This window comes from Symphalangus syndactylus, chromosome 14 (assembly GCF_028878055.3).
Source record: "Symphalangus syndactylus isolate Jambi chromosome 14, NHGRI_mSymSyn1-v2.1_pri, whole genome shotgun sequence".
Taxonomy (NCBI): Eukaryota; Metazoa; Chordata; class Mammalia; order Primates; family Hylobatidae; genus Symphalangus; species Symphalangus syndactylus.
In genome coordinates this window covers 73,778,678-73,801,866 of record NC_072436.2, presented here as the reverse complement: position 1 = coordinate 73,801,866, position 23,189 = coordinate 73,778,678, and the positions used below count along the sequence as shown (strand labels likewise).

General features: G+C 37.4%; 1 protein-coding gene across 1 annotated transcript in view; it reads left to right on the top strand.

The window, feature by feature from the left end:
* The window catches only part of MEIS1 (Meis homeobox 1), a 265,720-nt gene that overhangs the window by 228,715 nt on the left and 13,816 nt on the right, over nt 1-23,189 (top strand). Inside the window, exons 14-16 of the transcript XR_010115681.1 lie at nt 1,801-1,897; nt 11,400-11,429; nt 11,953-12,016. The gene's annotated coding sequence lies outside the window, so the exon portion shown is untranslated. The remainder of the gene's footprint in view (nt 1-1,800; nt 1,898-11,399; nt 11,430-11,952; nt 12,017-23,189) is intronic.

The following is a 23,189-nucleotide window of genomic DNA, read 5'->3' as shown; positions in this document are numbered from 1 at the left end:
ATTTTCCCAGAGAAACTGAAATTGCATTCTGAAGGGTGACTTGGCAAGATGTTCAGTTAGCTGATATATGACCTCTTGCAGGTATTCCTTTGCATCCCTGGTGCAGTGAAGAAAGCCATTACTACCAGGGAGAAGCGTGGGATTAGTCAGTGGCACATGGCTGTCCCCACTTGTCTTACACTGTTGTTAATTTGTTTAACAGTTCTGCTTAGCCATTTATTCACACAGTATTCCTTAGCAGCAAGGAGAAAAGTATCAGGGCAACCAAGCCATGGCTTGGAGCCATGACGTGTGTAAATGGAAGGGTTAGTTTTATCTGACTGTTCTTTTCTTCCCCGTCATTTTTTCTCCTCTCTTGAAAATCAGGCTCTCATTGGGTGAATATCATATGGCATATTTACATAACGGAATAATATGCGATGGTGAAAAATGTGTAAACTAGAGTAACGTATCAAAATGGATACATCTTTAAAAGTATGGAGTAAAACAAAAACTAAATTACATATGTATGATATGATGCCATTCATGCACAATTTTAAAATATGCAAAATGATTCTGTACATTGTCTAGGGCTAGTTACATATACATAAAGCTATAAAAATATGCTTCAGATTAATATCCTCCAAATTCAGAATCAGAGTTTCCTTTGGTTGGGGGGTTGGAGAGAGATGCACTTGGAAGGAATACACAACTATGCTTGTAATGTTTAATTTTCTAAACTAGGCCATGACCCAAATGTATTTGGTATATTGTTATTCAGATATTTTTATATATTCAAAAATATTTTATAATAAATGAATAAAAATTAATAAAATAAGATCATTGTTGGTTTATATTATCTAAATCATTAAACTTCCAAAGGTTTAATATTCATTCATTTTCACCAGCTGCCAAACTCAAGATTTTGGCAAAAAAATGAGATTGGTGTGGAAGTGGGTGTTCTCTGTGTTCTCTGATTTTACAACTTTTAAATGTCAGTGAATTGTTATTAGAAGGCAGTTTGACCCTCTGAGACAAATACATGGTATTATGTCCACCTAATTAATGATCTAAGACACAGGATTTTAGATAAGTGCTGGTGTAACCCCTTTTCTCATAGAATTCTGTAATTCCTGTATTCATTTATGAAATATTTATTGAGGCTGCTATGTCTATTGCTGTGGAGTAGGTATCAGGACAGGTGCAGGTAGAAAAAATGTCACTTTACAAAATGTAGAATATAAAATGCGAGGTAGAGAAAAAATCATGATGAATTCTAGCCAGCTTGCAAAAAGGAAATGCAGCAAAGTACAATGGACATAAATCCGTTAGGAGCATCTGTACCAGAATGGATAAATGGGGCTTGCTGAGTCATTTCACTTTGTCTGAGTCTGGTATGGGATGCTGCAAGCTGGACATGGGTCAGGGCCTTCTGGAGCTGAGATCAAACCTCTCAGACCTCAGTCCAGGGCTTGCATTCCTTTCTGGATTCTCAAGATCCTGTAGCTCAGATCCTGTGAGAAGAGCCCTTGTCTAATGAAACCTATGAAATCCATTCTGGGGACCATGCTGGCCTGGTCTAGAGCTGTGGGCAATGCTGACATCCAGCACACTTGAGGATGCAAGGAGCACCCTACAAGAATGGAGATGAAAAGGCAGAGGAAGAGAAATGATGCAATTTCGTTTTCAGCTAGGGAGAAGGATAGCAGAAACGAACGAGATCTGTGAGGAAATTTATATTAGGGGATAAACAAATGAGTTCTGTGCCCGCCTCTTTAAGTCTCTTCAATGCCATGTTCATTTCTCTTTTTTGATTACCAGGTAGTGCTGTCCTCAGTCTCTTGGGGCATACTTCTTTCCTGATCTGGCACAAACGACCCCTCAGGGCTTAAAGACTTGCGAATGACAGATGATCAAGGTATGCATCTCTTAATCAAGCTGCTGTATTTGCCCATCTAAAGAACTGTTTAAAAAACACATCTAGCAGATCTCTGCCTCCAATGCTCACATATTATTTAACTCCAACTTTTACTTTTGAAAAATCTAAAGAAAATCTTATTCAGGCTGCAACCAAAGGAGAGGGAAAGCTAAAAAATGTCCTATGGAGGGGAAGGATTTTTTTTTTTTTAATTTTAAATTCAGTTGGTGATTTTATTAGCTGCTGGTCTGACCTTCCAGCTAACTTCAGGATTGTTTAGGTTAAGATTGAAAATGTAAATTTGCATGGCAAGAGTGCTTTTCCAAAGGATGCTGTTTAGATAGCTCTTCAAATTGTTGGATGATAATGACTATTATCCCTAACCTTTCAAAGCTGAAGGAAGGTCTGCAGCCCGTTTATCTGCCCAGCTTATCTAGTGAGAACCTACCATGTGTCCAGCCATGGGCTGGGTCCTTTCCACCCAATTAAACCCCTTTGCCAGAATAGCAAAGATCACATTTCAAAAATGTTATTCTCACGTATTTACAGATATTAGGGAGCAACCCAACAAAAAACAAAACCATATTGGTAATGCTATTCTAGAAAATTCAACTTGTTTTACTCTTCCTGGCATTTTCCTTCCGGAAAAGTAGTTTGATAGTGAAGATAGTGAAATGATGGGACTTTACAAGGAGATTAGGTCTACAGATTCAAAAAAAAAAAAAAAAAAAAAAAAGGGCCAGATGTGCAGGTCCATGTCTGTAGTCCCAGCTACTCAGGAAGCAATAGTGGGAGGATTGCTTGAGCCCAGGAGTTTAAATCAGCCTGGGCAATGTAAAAAGCCTTACCTAGTAAATCTCCAAGCAAGTCCCTCTAGAAGTATTCTGGGTGCAACAGTTGCCCTCTATGGGACTTCTCTCTTAGGCATTACACTGTCAGATTGATCCCCATCTCTGAAAGCCACTGTTGGGTCCCTGCTCCAGTCTGAACTCCTGGGAAATGTAGCATAGATGTTCCTCTTCAACCAAAGATTGGAAGCACTCACTGAAAGGTAGGTTTATGGAATGAGAGGAAGTAGGTATTTGACCATTACTTGCCATTCTTCCCACTTGGAACATTTGGGCCTTTGTTGAGCTGTTTGGAGTGATGAGATGACATAATAAGCCAGATTTCTACCTTACTCTGTGTTGTGCATAATATGCTTTACTGCATACTTCAAATTCACTAATATATGCACTGAACTAGTCATCCAATGTACATTAATTATCTACTGAGACCAAGACCAGAGTGATCTGCTCAATCGAAAACCATTCATATTTTTGAAAAGTAAAATTTACTGTTTTTATACAATTTATAATAGTTCTCTTTTTTGGGGGAACTTGGTATGTGTCAAGCCCTGACACGGTGTTTTTTTCATACATTACTATTAACCATGGCAACAATACAGAGAGGTTCATATTAGCATACCTATTTCATAGATGAAGAAACTGGGGCTGAGAAATATCACATGACTTGCTCAGACTTGTATAGACAACCAGTGGCAGCATTAGGGTAAAAACCCATTTCTTATCATATCTTGGAGTCTGTTCTCTTTCCATTGAACCAAACTTCCTTCCTTTTCAAACCATCAACGTGGTCAGTCCAGACCTGGTTAGATTCCTGCAGCTGCTGAATCCACTTGCCTCGTTTAGAGCAACCAGAACAGAGATGTGTTTCATTGGTTTGAGCGAGGAAAAATGCATTATAATAGATGTGCTTCATGTAAAGTGGCCTCCTTTAAAAGGTATTTGCCTTTTCTATACAGTATAAGACATTAGAAGGGTTTTGCCAAAATAATATACTTTCCAGTATGAATCATTTTCAGGGAGCTTTTGGTTGTTTCTCTCATCATTACATGGGGTATCAAGCTGAAAGTTTTGCTATCCTGGCTACTGAATCCTCAGTCACAGTAAAGTTTTAATTTTAGATGTTACTAGCATTGAAAATGTGGCAATAAGACACATAAACAGGACATCTAATCCATGAAGTCCTTTCAGGGGCAGGAAAATTGCTTCTCTCTGGTACAAGGGAGATTTTCTGCCACTTGGAAAACTTGTATGAAATAAACCCCAATTTGGGGTGTTTTTGGAGGGCAAAGGGTGATGTTCCCTATCTGATTGGACTTAGTGATACATTTTAACCTGTGATTTATGCAACTTGACATTGAGGTTCATTTAGCTCAGATTACAAGCAAAGTAATTCACTCCCTAATGAAGTGTACCCTGCATGACATATTGACCATAGGAGCTGACAATCATTGCTTTAAAACAGGCATAGGTTACATTTTCTTTTGTCATTCAAAGTAGGTTATCAGTTAATAAACTTAAAACAGGGCCTGCTGACCTGCCATTCTTCCAGAAGTATTTTATTAGAGCATCAGGAAAGCACATACCAAAATTTACATTGTAATGGAAAAAAGAGTGAAAAACTGCATGAACTCACTGTTGTTCAGAGGAATAGCTTTTCCATGCATTTATACAAGTTCCTTCCAACTTTTTATTTTGGAAATCTTCAAACCTAAAGAAAAGCAGAAAACATAGTACCATGAACACCCTGTGTACTCTTCACTTGGATTAATCAGTTGTTAATATTTTGTCACGTGTGTACTCTCTTTCTGTTTCACATGTACACACACACACACAGACACAAACACACACACAATTTTAAAGTAAATTACAGACATCATGACACTTCACTCCTAAATACTTTAGCATGAATCATCTAAGAATCAGGACATTCTTCTTTATTACCAAAATATCATTATCATACACCTAAGAAAATTAACAATTCAATAACATAATCTAATATAAAGTCTGTATTCCAGTGTCCTCAATAGTCTCCAAAATGTATTTTAAACTTATCTTTTAAAAATGAGAATGCAATAAAAAATTTCACCTTGCATTTGGTTGTTATGCATTTATACATAATTTTGTGGGGAATAAAAATGAAAACACAGGAGCTTTGAGCCACAGTGATTGAAAGCACAGTGATAAAGTGTTGGTTATGTCTTATGCCAAAGTATTCTTCAAGGATCTCTCTTAAAAAGTATGTAACCCATGATAGTGGTCATATTTTTTCCAAAATATTTCAATCAATACCCCGTTTTACTATATTTAAATTGGTGGGCACATGGAATATGCTATTACCTATACATATTTTTAGAAACCTCAGTCTCATTGAATAGTTGAGTGTTTTATTCTGTTTCCATATAAACTGTAGGATTAGAATTCCAAATCTAGAGGATTTGTTCCAACTCCACTCAAAAAGAGAAAAAAAAAAAACATGAACTTTCCTGCATAAAATGTTTTTCAGCATTATGTTGAGAATGAATTATGTTTCAAATAATTGAATTTTCTTCTAATTTAGACTTTTCCTTATTCTCCTAAAAGCAAAATGTGTTGTAATTAAAAATGGAAAGAAAAATGAACATTCACTAGGGAAAATGTAATTGTTTTATTACTGCCATGAACATTTGGAGATCAAGTTTAAGAAAATGTGGTTGAATTCAGTGTTGCAAGTGCACTTCTCATCTATAATTACACATGTCTAAGGTCTTGTAAAGTGACTGTATAATTGCCTTAGAGTTGAATTTAAAGGAAATATTGAGAAACTGCATTTCATGAATTACAGTTTGCATGGATCTTATGTACTTTATTTTATGTCTTTGTACTTTCATTAGCAGTGCAAAAGCTATTGCAGAAAATAGACGAGGGGAACTATGACCTTTTATGTTCACTTTGCAGAAGATAGTAACTTTGCTTTTAAAGAAGCAAAACAATATTATCCTCTTCCATAATAAATCATAAAAAGGCTTATGAACAATGCAATATATTTTGAAACAAAAACAAAAATGTCTTGTCCATTGGTGATTGCTATTGAATTTTAAAATTAGCTAGAAGTTTTTTCCTCCATCTATATATATATAATTACTATTTTTTTTTTTGAGACAGACTGTCACTCTGTCACTCAGGCTGGAGTGCAGTGGTACGACCTCGGCTCACTGCAAGCTCTTCCTCCCGGGTTCACGCCATTCTCCTGCCTCAGCCTCCCGAGTAGCTGGGACTACAGGTGCCTGCCACCACTCCCGGCTAATTTCTTTTTGTATTTTTAGTAGAGATGAGGTTTTACCGTGTTAGCCAGGAGGGTCTCGATCTCCTGATCTCATGATCTGCCTGCCTCGGCCTCCCTATATTTATGTTTTTTAGAGACTGCCTCACACTGTCAACCAGTCTGGAGTGACATGATAATAGTTCACTGCAGCCTTGATCTCCTGGGCTTAAGCAATCCTCCTACCTCAGCTTCTAGAGTAGCTGGGACTACAGATGTACCACACTGCACTGGCCAGGATCACTTATTATTGTAGAAAGTAGACTGGTGGTGTTGTAAGGACTGCCTACCTGTTCTGGTCCACAGGGCCTTCCACATACACACACATGTTCTGGTAGCTACACACACTTTCTATAAAGTTTAGGGTTATTCTAGCCTCTTATAAGAAAATTCTGGGCTTAAAACATAGCTTCAAAGTGCTGCACTGCTCCCATCACTAACAGATGGTCAAACTAAATACATGTTCATGTCAGCCTGGCTAAGTTGGGTTGCAACTCCAACTCTAGAGTATCAATTTAGCATGTGCAGAGATCTTTAATTGTTTCACAAAAAAACAAAAACAAAAAACCCTAGACTTGTCTACACAATTGTCTGTAATAAATCCAAGGTCTTCTTGGAGAAACATTTTGCCTCATACTCCCAGACGGTGCTTCACTTGGTGGGAGAATTAGGACCTTCCTTTATTACTTTTAGTTTTGAGTACCTTCTTGGAGGCAAGCTATAGAAAGAAAACTGCATAAATGATAAGCTTAGTGAGTTTTCACCAATTGAATGTCCCTGCATAACCAGCCTCCAGATTAAAAAAAGAAAAAAAATCTGAACATTTCCAGCACCTAGGTGACCTCCCTCATGTCCCTTCAATTCAGGAACCCCAATAGGAACTTTAGTACCTTACTGATTTTAATCTCAGCAAATGAGCTTGCTCTACTTTTTGCCCAGTCCCATTAATTAACTCTTCTTCATTTTTAGCAACAACAGAAATGCAGACGGCATGACTTCTTCATTTCTCGAAGCTGTCTTCAAGGGGTTGGTAGACATGATGGGAAAACTCTTGAGTGATGCAAATGTGGCTTTTCGCCTTCATGCTTGCAGAGTGACTGCTACTTCATACTCTGGAGGCGTGTCCCAAAAGGATTGTAATAGGGGCAGAAGGGATTGTCCTGGGGCAAGTATACAGTTGTATTGATATAGGTACCTTAGTTACAGCAGATAAAAAACTAAAATTTTCTTAGTCAAATAAGCAGAGTATTTAAATGCATTAAATGCTGGGGAAATCTATAGCTAGGAGGAAATCCTGGATAATTGACTCTTTAAATGTCAAAAGGTAATGAGGACTTCTTTCTGTATCTACGAGTCTTACTCTCCACATCGAGTGTTACTTCTCCAACCAGAAGAATCGCTTTGTGAAATAATTTGGGCTCTCTTTCTTGCTATTAATGGGACAACAAGGAATGGGATGGGGGAGGCAGAGGGGAAGGGGCGGTCAGTTAGACCCAGCCCTTCATGCTGTTGGGTGGGCATAAAAGGAAATGGACTGCAACCATCCATACCTTTTCAAGGAGTTGTCAACTCAAACTTAAGAAAATAATTCTAGGGATGTTAGTATTTTACCCTAAGCCTTTTGATTGTGCATGAAATGGAAGTGGGTGAGGTTTCGCATGTCACTGAAATTTGCCGTTGATGCATATCTACCATTCTGAGAACTGTATCCTGCCTCTATGATTTAGTGTGACAACTGGATTATATTTATACAATTAATTAATGTTTGCTTGACCACTTTTTTCCAATTTCTTTCCATAGCACATAAAAGAGAACCTGACATAAATTTCTCTTTCAAAACAATTGACTTAGCAACTGCTGACCTTCTGTTCTGTCATTCTAAGGATTGATTAGATATTGTTGAATTGTTTCATTCTACAGTAATTAAACATAAAATTAATTATGCTAGTAACCCATTATTTTTCTGAACCAAGGACTAAGTCATTTGTTTTCACTTGGTTACTCAGAGAATCTGCCATTAGTTGAACAGGGTAAAGGAAATTGTACTGTTGCAAAGAGAAACTAAATATTTTAAGGCACATTTTAATGGCTAAAATACAATCTGAAAGCTTCTCATTTCCATATGCACAGCATATTGAATTTGTTTAATGTAATATAGGCCATAAATCTTTTAGCTTATGATATGGTCATTTAAATATTTTCTCAGGTGGCTAATCATTTAGAAAACATGTTGAAGAAGAATATAAGTTAAGAAAGAGAGATGGGTGAATAAAACTGGAAGCATCCGTAAAGCCGTCATGAATCTCTAATTCTTGATTTGGTTTGCTGCTCACCCGAAATGAAATTTACTTCACAAGTCATTTCTTTGTTAGTTTTTTATAGAAAATGCTTAAAATTACCATGATATTATGAGGATTGAATTTGGTATTGAGAGGCAAACAAGTATGGCAGGACTAAATTATCAAAATGTATGTGCTGATAGAGACCAAAATAGGTTTTTACAGTTTTCATTAGTGCAGGCCATATTAATTTAATTAACTTGATTGAAGACAGTATCACTAAATGAGGCAGCAGATACCTAGCCTTGGCCTATTACTCACCCATAGGCTATAAAATGATGCACCTGACACATGGGTATGCAATCTCACATATTTCACATTTGGACTCTGCCTTTTACTGCAAGGTTCCTATGGCTTTGGAATATGTGGTGAACTTCAGAAGATGAAATTCCTGATGCTTTTCACAATTCACGATCCCAATCAGTATTTTAAACATTGAGCAAATCCTTGGCTTATACTTTTACTTTACGCAATTTGGACTGTCATATTTATTATCTAGCCTGCTGAGCACCCTGTTTCTTTATGTGACTATTGTCCTTCCTCCTTAGTTTAGACTCCTTTCCTCCTAACCCGCCTGTGGTTCTGGTTGGGTCTGTGAATCATAATAGCCCACTGTCCTGGCCACAAGAGTGAGTGTGGGGACTAAGAGAGCCAATTAATGGCTCTTTTCAGGATTTGTCTGGTTGGAAATAATAGAGAAGACCAGTTACCTACCCAATATCCATTCTTTCCTTTTCCCCTGTGAAGAAAATCCCATTAAAAAAATAGTGGCAGTGTTTCCATTTGAAAATATCCATCTCCTCATATTCTCCTGGAGCCAAATGTGATCACGTTCCCATTTCTGGCCAATGTGATTCAAATAGAAGTCTGCAGTGTAGGGCTTCTGGAACGATATTGGTGTCCTGATAAAAGATTCAGCTGACAAGTGTCTTTTGCCCTTAATCCTCTTCCATTTTCTGCCTGAAACTTGCACACCATGGACTAGGCTTAAGCCTGCTAAGAACAATGGAGTAGGAATTGACAGGACCCTGGATCATTGATAACTGGCTCAAGTAGCTGTACCAGCCTTGGTCTACTCCGTTTCAGAATTCTTGTTATGAGACAAATAAAAGTTCTGTTTAGTTATGCTCATGTGAGTGGGTTGCTGTCATGTTCAGTAGGACATTGCCCTAATTGTTATAATTCTTTTCCTATGTTAAGGTGGCTTTGTAGAGAAGGCCAGCCTGAGAAAATGAGTCAACTTACAAAGAGCCAAGAGACCAACAGCAAGACCTGGTCTCGTGCCCTGAATTTTTACACAGCCTGGAGTTATGTTACGTGAGCCCATGCAACCCTGCTCTGCTGAACTTTCCTAAGGTTGATTTCTGTCACAAATACACGAATTCTTGGAAATATGAGAATAAAAACACACGCTACGCAACAGATATTCAAAACGTTGAATTAGTTTTCCTTAGCACTAATTCCCTATTTTCCGGGATGGGAAGGAGGAGGCCTGAGTTCTTAAGCTGACAGTACAGGTTTAGGGGCTTTGGAACATCACCCAGCATTTTTGAACCTCAGTCTTCTCATCTGCGAAACAATGTGAACAGATTAGAAGTTCTCTAGGGTAGCTTCAGTTCTAAATGACCATGACTCCATGCATGTTTTCCACAAATATGGGCTGGAAGGGAGGATGTAAAATACAGAATTCAATTATGAAAGAAATGTACTCAGATTTACCATAAACACCTACTCCTATAGAGTTATAAAAAAAATAAAGTTACAGCACAAGTAGAAATCTTCTGTGGATGAGGTTGCACAGGCTCTGGTTATCAGTCTATAAAGGTGGTGTGCACAGAGTTAGGGAAAGAAACAGACTTTTCCTCAGGATTAAATTACTTCTAAGCATTGATTTTTAGATCTGAAGAAGACTTTCATCCTCAAATATGAAAACTATCATACTAATAACAATAATTACAGATAACTACATACTATGAACTCTGCTATTTTGCATGCATCATCACATTTCATCCTCAGTGATGCTTTGAGATAATCATATTTTTCCATTTTATAACTATTCGCTTTTTTTAGTTACAATCAGAATAATTCCAAATTTGTAAATAGTTAAGGCTTATTATTTGCTGTTTTCAACAAAGCAGAGAAATCTGAATATCAGTGTTGATTCCAAAGATATTTCTCCATTTTCTCACTACATATTAAAGGAAATAATGGGCTCCAAAGGAAATGTTGATTGGGAATTAATTGTGTAACTGCCTGCAAAGCAATTTTTCCTATTAATATACCAGTGCAAGAGAGGAATTTTCCTGTTGTATAGATCAGTGGAAATCCAGAGGCGCTCAGTGAAGCAAAGTTGCATTGACCTTGGAGAAGATCTGAGATAGACAAAATCTACATATTTAAATACAAAATTGTCTTTGTAACAAATGTTGATTAGACTTAAGAGACTTCAGGGACTGGGTTTTAAGAAGAGTAAAAATCCTAACATTTGTTGAGCCTCTTCTGTGGAGCAGGCGTTGGGCTACATCCTCTTCACACTGCATCTCATTTAGTCACCAAGGAAGCCCAGCATAGTAGATATAATTGATGCCATTTTACAGAGGAAGAACAGAGGGACTAACTTGCTGAAGGTACACAGGTGGAAAACAGTGAAAGTGTTAGTGAAGGTACACAGGTGGAAAACAGTGAAAGTGTTCGTGAAGGTACACAGGTGGAAAACAGTGAAAGTGTTAGTGAAAGTACACAGGTGGAAAACAGTGAAAGGGGCTGTGAACCCAGCTCTTTCAGCTGCCAGAGTCTGAGCTCTTGCAGCAGATGGGAGTGTGAGTGTCAGTTTTTCAAATTCTATGATGGGAACCCTGGAAAAATTCAGATGTCTAGTGAATGAAGGGGAAGAATGAGTTGTAGATTGTGACTGGTCTTGTATTCTGAGCAGGCAAAGAACTGAGATTAAAGAGTTTAACCTGAGGAAAATTTGTTGTGTTGGCTACTAACCAAATCTGTTTTCATTCTCCTGGAAGCTCTGGACCCATGTTGAAAGCAGACTTCTGGTAAGTTTTCCTGAATTGATGTCTGGGCTTTTTCCTCAAAGGAGATAGATGTGAAGCTCTTAATCTGGTGCCTTCTAGCATGGGGAGCAGAAAGTCAGAAGCCAAGATGCCCTGGCTGATCTGTTCTTCTGTCTTGAGGAAAGAGTATACGTTAAACTATTCCCATCTAATGTAAATCTGAAACACTCTGCGGTAAGGGAAGACAGGGGGAAAATTTCTTATCACTCCGATTGAGGAACAAAAGAAGGTAAAATAATTATCTCAGTCCACCAAAAGGTAGAGAAATGGGTCTGGGCCCACCTGAAAGTATCGTGTGCCTTGTGCTCTCTCTCTTCTTCCCTTCTATTCAAGTAAGACCTGGAAACTCCTAAAAACCTCCAGGGAGGTAGGTAACAAACCCTTTTTCTTAGTAACCCTCTAAACCCATCATAGTGCTTAATAACTTATGTAAGGACGTTTCCCCTCTAGAGCAAACTTAAATCATTTGGCTGCAGGTTAATTCTATTTTCTCTCTTCTCTCTAGCGAGGAGAAAGAACAGCTGTTCACCATCTTCCCAGAGTCAAATTGAACACACCGGAACAGAGAGGTATCAAATCACCCCCAGACTTTCATCATTCAGGCAAAATGGCATTGACATGTCAGTAGTTCTCAAAGTGGTTCTCTGAACAGCAGGAACAGTATCCCCTGGGAACTTGTTAGACATGCAAATTCTCAGGCCCCACACCAGGCCTGCTGAATCAGAAATTCAAGAGGTGGCCCCAGAAGTTGATGTTTTAACAAGCCTTCCAGGTAATTTTCATGCTATCTGAAGTTTAGGAGCTCAATAGTTATGAATGATATGTAGATATTTTGATCAGATATGGGTGACTATTACTAATAATCATTTGAATAATTCATAATGTTTTTCCTACGTTTGTGTGTATGTCTGTATATAAGAATGTATATAATTATGTATTGGTTTAAGTGAGATTTCTAGTTTGGAATCAGTTATTCTTGTAAGATATGGTGAAACTAGTGAGCATGAGAATTGAACCTTTGGCTCTGGCCTCATGAGTATACAACTAGAGAAAGTCTAAGAATTTCAGTTATGTTATGACTTGTGTTAAAGAGTTATGGCCTGCAGAAAGTTTTGAGTTTCTTCCAAACATTTTAAATACTGTTGCTGTGCAATGGTAGTCCTTGCGCAGTTTGTAACATCCCCGTTTCAAATCTTACTCTTTACAGAAACTCTCATGATACCATGACCAATGAGATGCTAAGCTGACATGACCCATGGGCTCTCTATATCTTTTCTTCTAACTTGATAAAATTGACCTATATTAAAGGACCTTCTCCTTGTTTTTCACTCGAGCTTAGCTTTGGGAATCTTGCCTATACTAAAGTGAGATTAATGTTTTGAAACATTACCCAGACCCCTTAATTTGTCTTTATTATTCTCAGATTGTGTTGCACAGTCAACATAACTCCTCTTCTTCCCCCACAAGCTTTAATGAGGTATAATTGACCAATAAAATTGTATAAATTTAAGATCTTCAATGTGATGATTTGATATACTTATATATCCCTATTTTTTGAAGAAGCTGAGAAAACACATCCAGGCTGCAAGACTAGGACAAAAGATTTTCCACCATTTTTATACGGGTGTACGTAAGACAGCAGGAAATCTTTGTCAACCATACCCTTTTAGGCATAGATCATGTCTGTTTTGTTCACTGCCGCATAACTGTAACTAACCTTGGGCTTAGCACAGGTATGTAGTCAATGAAAACTTGCTGAAAAATGAATGAAGGAAAACATTTTTATGACTGTTTCAATGGGGCATCTAGTAATTCTGCTTTAAATGACACCTGGAAGGATTCTTTTTTTTTTTTTTTTTTTTTTCTTTTTTTTTTTTTTTTTTTTATTATACTTTAGGGTTTTAGGGTACATGTGCACAATGTGCAGGTTTGTTACATATGTATCCATGTGCCATGTTGATTTCCTGCACCCGTTAATTCGTCATTTAGCATTAGGTGTATCTCCTAATGCTGTCCCTCCCCCCTCCCCCCACCCCACAACAGTCCCCGGAGCGTGATGTTCCCCTGACACCTGGAAGGATTCTTGTAAAAAACTTTATAGAACCTTTTAGAACACATTCACCCAGGAGCCGATTTTTTTCATGTTTAAAATGAGCTTGCTCATTAGTTAAAAAAAAAAAAATATATATATATATATATATATATATATGCTGCTAAAATATTTGTTTTGGTATCTCAACTCAGGTCATTAAGATGTTCCAAAATAGGGTATTTATCTGTTCAAATCCAACTTTTAGTAATAAATATTTGCCAAGGTAGATGTACCCTAAATATCCAACAGTTTATTTAGCAAAATAACTTGTCTAGAATAATCAAGAGTTCTCAAAGAACTACTGGTTATGACTAAGATGGGCTATTAAGACATGAAACACATCATATTGTTTTCCAAATGTTTTGAACCCTTAATGATATATTTTTCATGTTTTTCACTTACTTGCAATTTTTTTTGTCATGCATATTCTTCAAACAAAAACTTATCATGTTATCTCTTTTCTTCCCCTGCTGTCAGCTTAAGATATAAAGTGCTTTTTCTTTCAACAAAGTTGGGGGGGGAAAGATCTTATTTTTAAACTAACTTGGAATGGTGTAAATTTTTAAAAAAATCAAACATTGATATATTGATAGCATGTACTCAACGTCAGACAGTATTGTATTTCACAAAAGTTAACTCATTTATTATTCACAGGAATTAGGTACAAACACTATCCTCATTTCACAGGAAAATTTAGGCACAGAAAGGTTAGGTGATTTTCCCAAGGTCACACAGTCAGGAGAAAGAAGAACTGGGACTCAAACAGAGATAGTTTGGCTATAGTCCATGTACTTCCTATTTAACCATGAATGCTTTCTGGGATTATGGCTCTATTTAGGTCATCCTAGGGTATTGCCTCCAATCATGGGTTTGGGGTGGAGAGGTTCATGTTGAGGATTTATGGATTAGGAGCTGTAGCAGCTGCCCAGATTGTCAATTTTTCTGATATTAAAGTGGTGAGTTTAAAAAGCTGACATTCGTAAAAGATAATCATTTCTGAATTGGGAGGGGGGATTTTTCCACTATTTAAATGGGATTTTTACAAGCATAAATAAATTTACTGAGAAAAATGTGATGTTTTACCTGAATTCCAATTACTTTATTTTTAAAATAGAAGTTAAAAGTCTCAGAGACAGTTGTCAATAAGGGCTTGGGCTGGAACTGGTATGTTTGCACGCACCTCCCTCTCCTTCGGCTCTTTTCCTTCACCCAACCCTGTGGAAAGTAAAAATGCCAAGAAGAAAAATGGGGAAAGTGATGCTATTAAATATAGCACAGGTGCTATTTTCATAGGTGGTGGGAAGTTTTAGCTTTTCTGTCTTTTACATTCTCTATGGAGCTTTATTACCATTTCTCAGAGATACACATACTGAAAGAGAGTCCAGGATTACTGGGGAATTGGGTTTTATTCACTTCACTTGTTTCAGGTGGCGGGGGCGGGGGGGATATTGTGAAAGAGTGGAAAAACAGCAAGAGCCTACTAGATCAGTATCTGTTTTTAAAGTGGCATTCAATTGAATAAAATTTTTAGAGTGCAGGAGTAGAGTTTTCTGATTTTACTTATTTATTATGGCAAATCTTATTCAACTTTATTATAGAACGCTCGAAAAAAGATAACTGCCATGAGTTTCAGCTTTCTTAAATCAGAACATAATTTGGGAACTGCCCCCAAAAAATCCCCTCAAGAAAAATCTACCAATACTATTTTCAACTAAAATTGGTAAGGAAAGATATTATAAAGTATTAAAATCATAAGGAATACCTTTTTATTTTGAGAGAAAGTAAGGTTTTATATAATTCAACTTGCAGAGTTCAACATTTTGCAAATTAAGGCAGCAACATGTTGGAGCCTTTCCACTCTAGTCAATGGATAAAGTCTTGACCCTTAATATATAATGAACGTATGCAAATAATGGAAAATATTTTCCAACCGCTGATTCTTTTGCTCATGTTACCAAAGATCATTTCATAGTTTCAATCATTAAAGTTAGTTTTGCTTCCTTCTCTTACCTTAGTAAAAATATTCTAAGTTTGTATTCAAAATCTCCATATCCTTTTGGCTTCCAACTGAGAGTTGACAAATATTACAAAGAAGCAGTTAAAACCTGTCCATTAAAACTTATGACACTTAGACTATTTGTATACACATGACCTTCAAGGTTATATGAAGGTAGTCCATTAATCCCCCTGTCTGGTCTTTATGTTTTCCCTTTACTCGTAAAATGAATGAAGTTGACAAGGAATAAATATCACTAGAACCATCATGATTTTGGACCAAGTTACCTGAATTTCCTGTTTGATAACATTCTGTTGAAGAACCATTTACTGGAGGAGCCAAATGCACATGTTCATGGTGGTGGTGAGGAGGAGGTGGTCAGGGATGGGGAAGGAAGGTGGGGGTGGGTGGGGTGGAGAGCAGTACAAAAAGAGACCACAGTGTTCTACCCTGAGCTGCTGGTGTTTTCAGATTAAGATGGGGGATTAAGGAATTTTACTCAGCAATTTGAGATGCTTTGTTAGGGACTGAGGAGATTTGAGCTGCTTTGTTCTCAAACCACATGTTAGTGAAAAAGCAAACAGGCACTTAATCCTGACAGACAGCAGAACTTGACATCAATTTGCCCCTTGGGAGGTGACCAGGAGTTCTCTAAAATGGCCAGCCCTTGTTTTCCTGGAGCCTAATGCCAACATTCCATCCTAACCTGTATTCCTCAGCAGCGGGGCTATAACTTATTTGGTTTGACTAACCAAGAGTTTCTAGATACTATGGACTTTTACATTATTTTTAAAAACAAAAGACCTTTTAAAAGCAAATAACCTACAAGTTGCCAAATATTCAAAGAGTTTTCAAACATGTCTAATATTTTGGTCACTCAGTCTTGAAGTGAAATATAGAAAGGCTGAGATTTTTTTTTTCCTTTTGAAAATAATGGTTTCCTCTAACAATAAAATCACAGGGCAATGTATCAATTTTGGAGCCCATGGTTATGAAATAAACATCAATTCTTATGTAGATGTTTGAGGGAGATTCTACTGAATAACCAATTATATTCTAAGGTCATGTCCTTCCAAGTCACTGAAGTAGGACAAAAGCAAACAAAATGAATAGGAAAGAAATTAATGGCTTCTTCAATTGAATTTTATACATTATAAAACTTAAGTATACATAATTATATAGTCTGGCACACAATCTGAAATTGTGGGATAAAGGCTCACTTTTCCATCTTGAGTTTGTGCCACCCTAATCCATTGACCAAAAGTGCACTTTTAGTGGCCTATTGATTTACTAAATGTTGGCATGCATGGGGAAGCCATTTTTAAAATCAGAATTGAAGCAGCAAATTTATAAAACACATTTCAGAGCAAATCCTTACACTCTAAAGAGTTTCTAGTTGAATATTCAGCTTGAATCAATAGCTACTGTACTCTGGTAGGATGTAAAAATCTGCTACATCTTAATAATTAAAAAGCAAGTTTTGTCACCATTGCAAAATTGCTACATATTGCACTATTTAAACACAGAACTTTGAGTCAAGTCAAGTCTCTGCTCCTGCTCACCCTTATCTCTCCCCTATAAACTCAGGAAAACTTATCTCTTTATGTCGACTCTATAGGTGATTTTTTCCATTCTGCTATAAACTTAACATTTTCTTCTTAAATAACCATAGAGTTGTTCAAATAATCTTTTCTTTCAGGATTGGTGCAGCCCTCTTTATGTTTACATGGCACTAGACTAATTGTTAAATGACCATGAACACATGATGATAGAATATCTTTATAAGAAAGTTAATGTCAGCTGGGCCTGGCAGCTCACAGCTATAATCCCAGCAGTTGGGAGGATGAGGAAGGAAAATCACTTGAGCCCAGGAGTTTGAGACCAGCCTGGACAACATGGCAAAACCTCATCTGTACAAAAAATACAAAAATTAGCTGGGTGTGGTGGCATGCAACTGTAGTCCCAGCTACTCAGGAGGCTGAGGTAGGAGGATCACCTGAGCCCAGGAGGTTGAGGGTGCAGTGAGCAGAGATGACCCAACTGCATCCCAGCCTGAGCAACAAAGTGAGAAATTGTCTTAAAAAAAATTGATGTCACTTTATCAACCAAAGAAAAATGGTTGTTTTCGATGTTGAAGCTTTAATTTGAGGATAAAAATACCTTTGCATAGGGCAATGGAATGAGCATAAAAAAGTGTTTGTATGCATAGTTGCCAATTTGGGAGATGAGACAATTTCCAATATTTTGTATATCCTTAATTATTTATTATAAAAACCAGTGGGACAGAAATCTGAAATTTAAAATATTATAAAGAGACACTTTCATTAATTTTATTTGAAACATTATATGCTTGGCTTTAGATGACTTTCGAGTTGTGTTGTTTCTCTCTCCTTTATGAAGGTTTACCAGGCATATTAAAAGGATCAAATACAAGGTGAAGTAAAATCAGAAACACAATATTCATTTATTTAACTCTGGTACAGTAGAGCAAATTCAGGGTGACGCAAGGGACACAATGTCTTGTAAAACATATGTACTTAATATAAGGGTCACAAAACTTATTAAATTAAAAGCTAGGTTAAAAATAGGAAGAAAATTTATGCTGCTGTCTAAAATAGCAATAATTTCCCTTTGGCCTTTCCCTTTCCAAGTAATATGGGTTCTGGTCAGGAGGAAAAAAAAGGCAACTTATAAAATCTTCATTTTGGAGGACGAAATGCAAATCTCTTTTAACTACACCATGCATTTTAACAGGCAAGTGATACGGCTGAAAATAGAGTAGTAAGAAGATAAAATGTTTAGCCTTAAAAAGTGTACTTGTGATGAGGATTCAAGGATATAGGTGGCATTATTCCTGAGTGCAAACAATAAACTCCATTCGTGTTAGCTGGTATCCAGGAAGAATAGCTTTAGGGGAATGGGGACAGTAGAAAAAATATTAAAAAGTAGTTGATTGGGCTTTGTGGCAGCAGGACAGTGAGTAGGGAGCACAAAGTGTGCATTGCTGTTCAGTGAGGGCACAGCAGTGCTTCCCTGGACAAAACCTTCCACGCTTGTCCCAGCAAAATTTGGGCTGTAACAAAATCTGTGTAAACCAGAAAATTTGCAGTAAAGATTGACCTCCTGTTTGTGTCTCACTCTGCTGCCTGTGGGCCACACTGGTGTAGTAAAGGTCACATTACCCTTACAAACAACTTCAGGGTTTGAGAGTGAGGGTCGCCTCAACTTTGTAAGCACTTGTATTGTTTTTTAATCCATGCAGCTAAAATATATTGGTTTTGCTTGAATGTTTATTCTCAACATGATAGCCATTTTCCTAGCTGGGGTTCCTAGGTATAACACCTTAGTAATTTGAAACCAAAATAAATATCAATTTCCTTCTACTGTAGTCACATGGGGGGTTGTTTGGAATTTTATCTTCACACGAAAGTCTTACGGCTGTTGAGAAGGGCTGTGCTGGTCATTTATCTGTTTGCTCTCAGACTCACTCCCATCCTTTCCTTGCTCTTTTGTCTTCCAGGCGGCTTAACACTGCAAAGTACATTGCCATCTGGCTTCTACAAAGGCTCTGCAAAAGGAGACGCTGGTTAGGGAGGAGGAGAGAGGCTAGGATAGCGATTCTCCCACTCTCCCACCTGCACTGAAAGTGCTTCTGCAATGGCTACCTCTCCCCTGAGGTCTCAGACCTGCTTTCTTCTCTTTGTCCTTCCAGTCAAGGGGTGGCAGTAGCTTTATGTCTTTGCCAAACTCTTGGTGATCTCATCATCCTCATTTGAACTTTCAGTTCTTCCAACACTTTTGTAACTAGCTCCCTAGATTAAATCTCTAGGTTGAACTATTTGGTAGTGATTCTATTTTTCCTGACTAATGCCAGGACCAACTGCTTTAAAAAAATTATTTCCAGGTTATTACTTTGAAAGATAAGAGATTCTGTTTGATGTCTTTAGGGCTCTTTGTCTGTTGGCCAGTGGGTAGGCTGTTGAGTCATAGTAGTCACTTTGGCAAGGTTCTCTTTTTGGTTGAAGTGAAGCAAATATGTTTGAAGGTGAAATGAGAAAGTAAGAACTATTCAAGGTCTTTACAGGGTGGACATTTTAGGAATACAAGAGAAGTTGAACTGAAAGGGCTGTGTGGATATATTGTTGATCTTGGCGAACTCCCCTGAGCTGTATAGAACTGACAATGGAGTGCTATTATAGCCTTCGGAAGAACTCAGCTAAAACCCCATAATCCATTTTTCTTTCATCCTTGCAATCTTTTTTTTTTTTTTAATTCTGTAATGAACTAGCCTGATAGTGTAAATAGCCTCATTTGAGCTAAGATGGGCAATATAAACACACACACTCAGAGATCAGTAGAGGAATTCTGAAAATCATACACCAGTTTCTCTTTCTTTCTCTTTTTCTTCTTTCTCTTCTCGCTCACAATTTCTAACAAAGTTAAAAGTTGGTTCTCGTGATAAAACTTCATAGGCTGCTGTCTGGAATGAGTTTTCCTGAAACAGCTCTAACTGCTGGGGGAAGGAGGGAATGTGGGGTGGGCTGGGGGAGAATCCAGACCTCAAACCCAATAGCTTTGCCATTCAAAATACCAGCTTGAAGGTTGACATTTGCAGGGACCTTGGGAGTATAGCATGTGGGGACTTTTATCCTGCTACTTCAGTGACAGCTGGGCCTGGTCCAAACAACACTGCCAGTAACATTGTCATCGAGTGGGTTAAGTGGAGCTGGAGGGGAACTTCTTTTTAGCTTTAGACTTTAGACTACAAAGTCTCAGAGCCTTTGGGTATTCATTCACCATTCAGTGAACTTAGACTGGCCTGAAGTTTATTTTCATCAGGCTGTTAGTAGGGCTTGGGAAACCTTGAAAATGGAATGCTCAGTTTTTGCGAAGACTTTCTTTTAAACCTACCGATTTTATGAAGTTTAAGCACATTGTTCATCCTGTAATTATAGATGAAATAATAGAGAAGTGGACTAATTATACACAATGCACTCAAACTCAATTAAATTAGCGTCTGTGGTGAATGTAAGGATATTCTCTTTTACTAATAAGAAATACTTTCTAAACAACAGAGAACAAAATCATTAAATTGGATATGCTGTAGAGATTATAAATATCCTATTAGCATATAAAAATGAGGATTAACCTTATTTAATCACTGCATGCCAGATCATCAAAAGTCATGCTGCACCCCCATAATGTTGCTGTATTAATTCTACAAAAATAACAATAAAAAACCCTACTATTAATCAACATAGCTCTCAATAAATGCTGTTCTTGTCTACTAAATTAAACTGTTGGAGAAATTCAAGTAGTCCCATAATTGCTTAACAAAATAGCAAAAATACTTTTACCTATTCATTGTGATATTATGGCTGATTCAGATTTACATCATCTAGTGGCTGAAGAGGTGTGTCTTCCTGGCTAGGCAAATTAGCCTACTTCAAAATAAATAAAATATACTATCTATTCCAGCTAGCACCACAAGTGACCTTTTGAAAATGTAAATTAAGTGATTGCAAATACCAAGAGTGTATTCAAAATGAAAATGTATGGACTTGAGACATAGTGCCACCATTGCTCCAGGGATTAATTGGCAGACTATGAATCCAAGGATATCTACCTTTCAATCTGGGTCATTCAATATTCCATTGGAAGATAATCATGACCATTGTTTCTGTGATTAAATCATCAAATCTGGGTGGAGCGACAACAAAGTGTACTTGGGGTTATCCAGATTCATGTTATAGCTTATTATGAATACTGATTGGATGCAATAACAAAAAACAAATGATAGCAAAGTTGAAGGTAGCCATTTCATGTATCATGTTCACAGATTGCCGTCTTTCACAGCTGAGGGACAGAAATCAGTCAACAGGGATGATTAATTCGAGGGATTCTTTGTCAGAAGAGAGTGAAAGAGCTAAGATCAATCTTTCTTGCTTTTTCTTTTTTCCCTTTCTCTTTCTTCTCTCCTTCCCTCCCTCCCTTCCTTTGTTTTTTCCTTCCTTCCAAAGAGTTCTTCTTTATATTTCTTCCAAAATTTGAAGGGTGTTTTTTTCTTTCATTCTTGTGAAAACCATAATTACAGGGCCTGGAATATAAATGTACTTATAAATATTGAGAATAATTATGGCTATTACAACTTTGTATTTCTAATTTGGTGAATTAAAAAAAATCAACACATACAATTCTTTTTTAGTGGAACTCTTCCACTTAGTTTGCCTACTCATCCTTATCTGAGGAAGTAAGTTCAGTTTAAACTGTAAAAATTCAGATGTAATTGGAAAGAAATTTAGAATAAACTGGAGGTAACCTGTCTGCGGGGGCATGGTAGGGCACACTGTGATGGACCCACGGGCAGGGACTGAATCCAGGAATACATGTGGAGGGCAGAAAAGTCTACCTGGGAAACTGAAATTTAATAAACACATCAAACACATGAAAGAAAATGTGATTTTATCACACTAGAAGTATATCTCTCAGAAAGCCACTTCAAAGAATGCAAGCAGAATGCACGCGCAAGTCAAAGTCCTTTTTCATCCTCAGGACCAAAGCTGCTTAGCCAAGGAGTTTTTCTTTCTGTCCAGGTGCCATACACCATTTAAGTTTTTTTCCAAGTTCCTTAGATTTTAAAGTCACTTGCACTACCTATAAGTAGTGCAAAAAGTATATATGTATATATATATATATTCTTTTTTTTTTTTTTTGAGATGGAGTCTCACTCCGTTGCCCTGGCTGGAGTGCAGTGGCATGATCTCAGCTCACTGCAACTTCCGCATCCCGGGTTCAAGTGATTGTCCCGCCTCAGCCTCCTGAGTAGCTGGGATTACAGACATGTGGCACCATGCCCGGATAATTTTTGTATTTTTAGTGGAGACGGGGCTTCACCATGTTGGCCAGCCTGGTCTCAAACTACTGACCTTAAGTGATCCACCCTCCTCGGCCTCCTAAAGTGTTGGGATTACAGGATTGAGCCCGATGCACCCGGCCAATATAAGTATATTTAGAAAATCTTCTGTGGCTTCTTTATTCTATAGAGAGAGCGATATGTTGTGAATACAGTGTTAATAATAACTACTATTTTTGCCCTTTTTGAACAAACCAACAATTGTGAGTTTTAGCTTTTATTTTTCTTCTCTTTAAGCTCAATTAAAAAGTACTTTTGCCTTCCAGGAGCCATTTTTACAATTTATTTGAAGTGCTGGGTGAATTAAAGAAAATCCTATGTCTTCAAATTTTAAATGAACTTATAGATTTTCCATAACAATATTACTTTAAAAGACTCTTTTTCTTCCCCCTTCTTCCAGGCCTCACTGGCCCAGCAATTTAGCCTTGCCTCAGAATTGTTACATTATGGTCAAATGGTTTGGTTGTGACACAGGATGGTTTTCAGAAAAGCAGCAGACAGTGTCTAGAAGCGGGAAAAAAGGTCTTTATTGAGAAGGTCAAAAGGGACATAAAGGCAAAAACTGACTTTCACTGAAACAGAACTGGAGACCAGGCCTCCAGTGTCCTTTTTGTAATTCATTGCTTGTTTTCAGCTCCCATGATAGAATTCTCCCATAACAGACAGAGGACTTTGTTAAATTGTAAATGAGTATTACTTCAAGCAGTCTGTGGAAATATATTCTCCCCCTATAGCCCATAC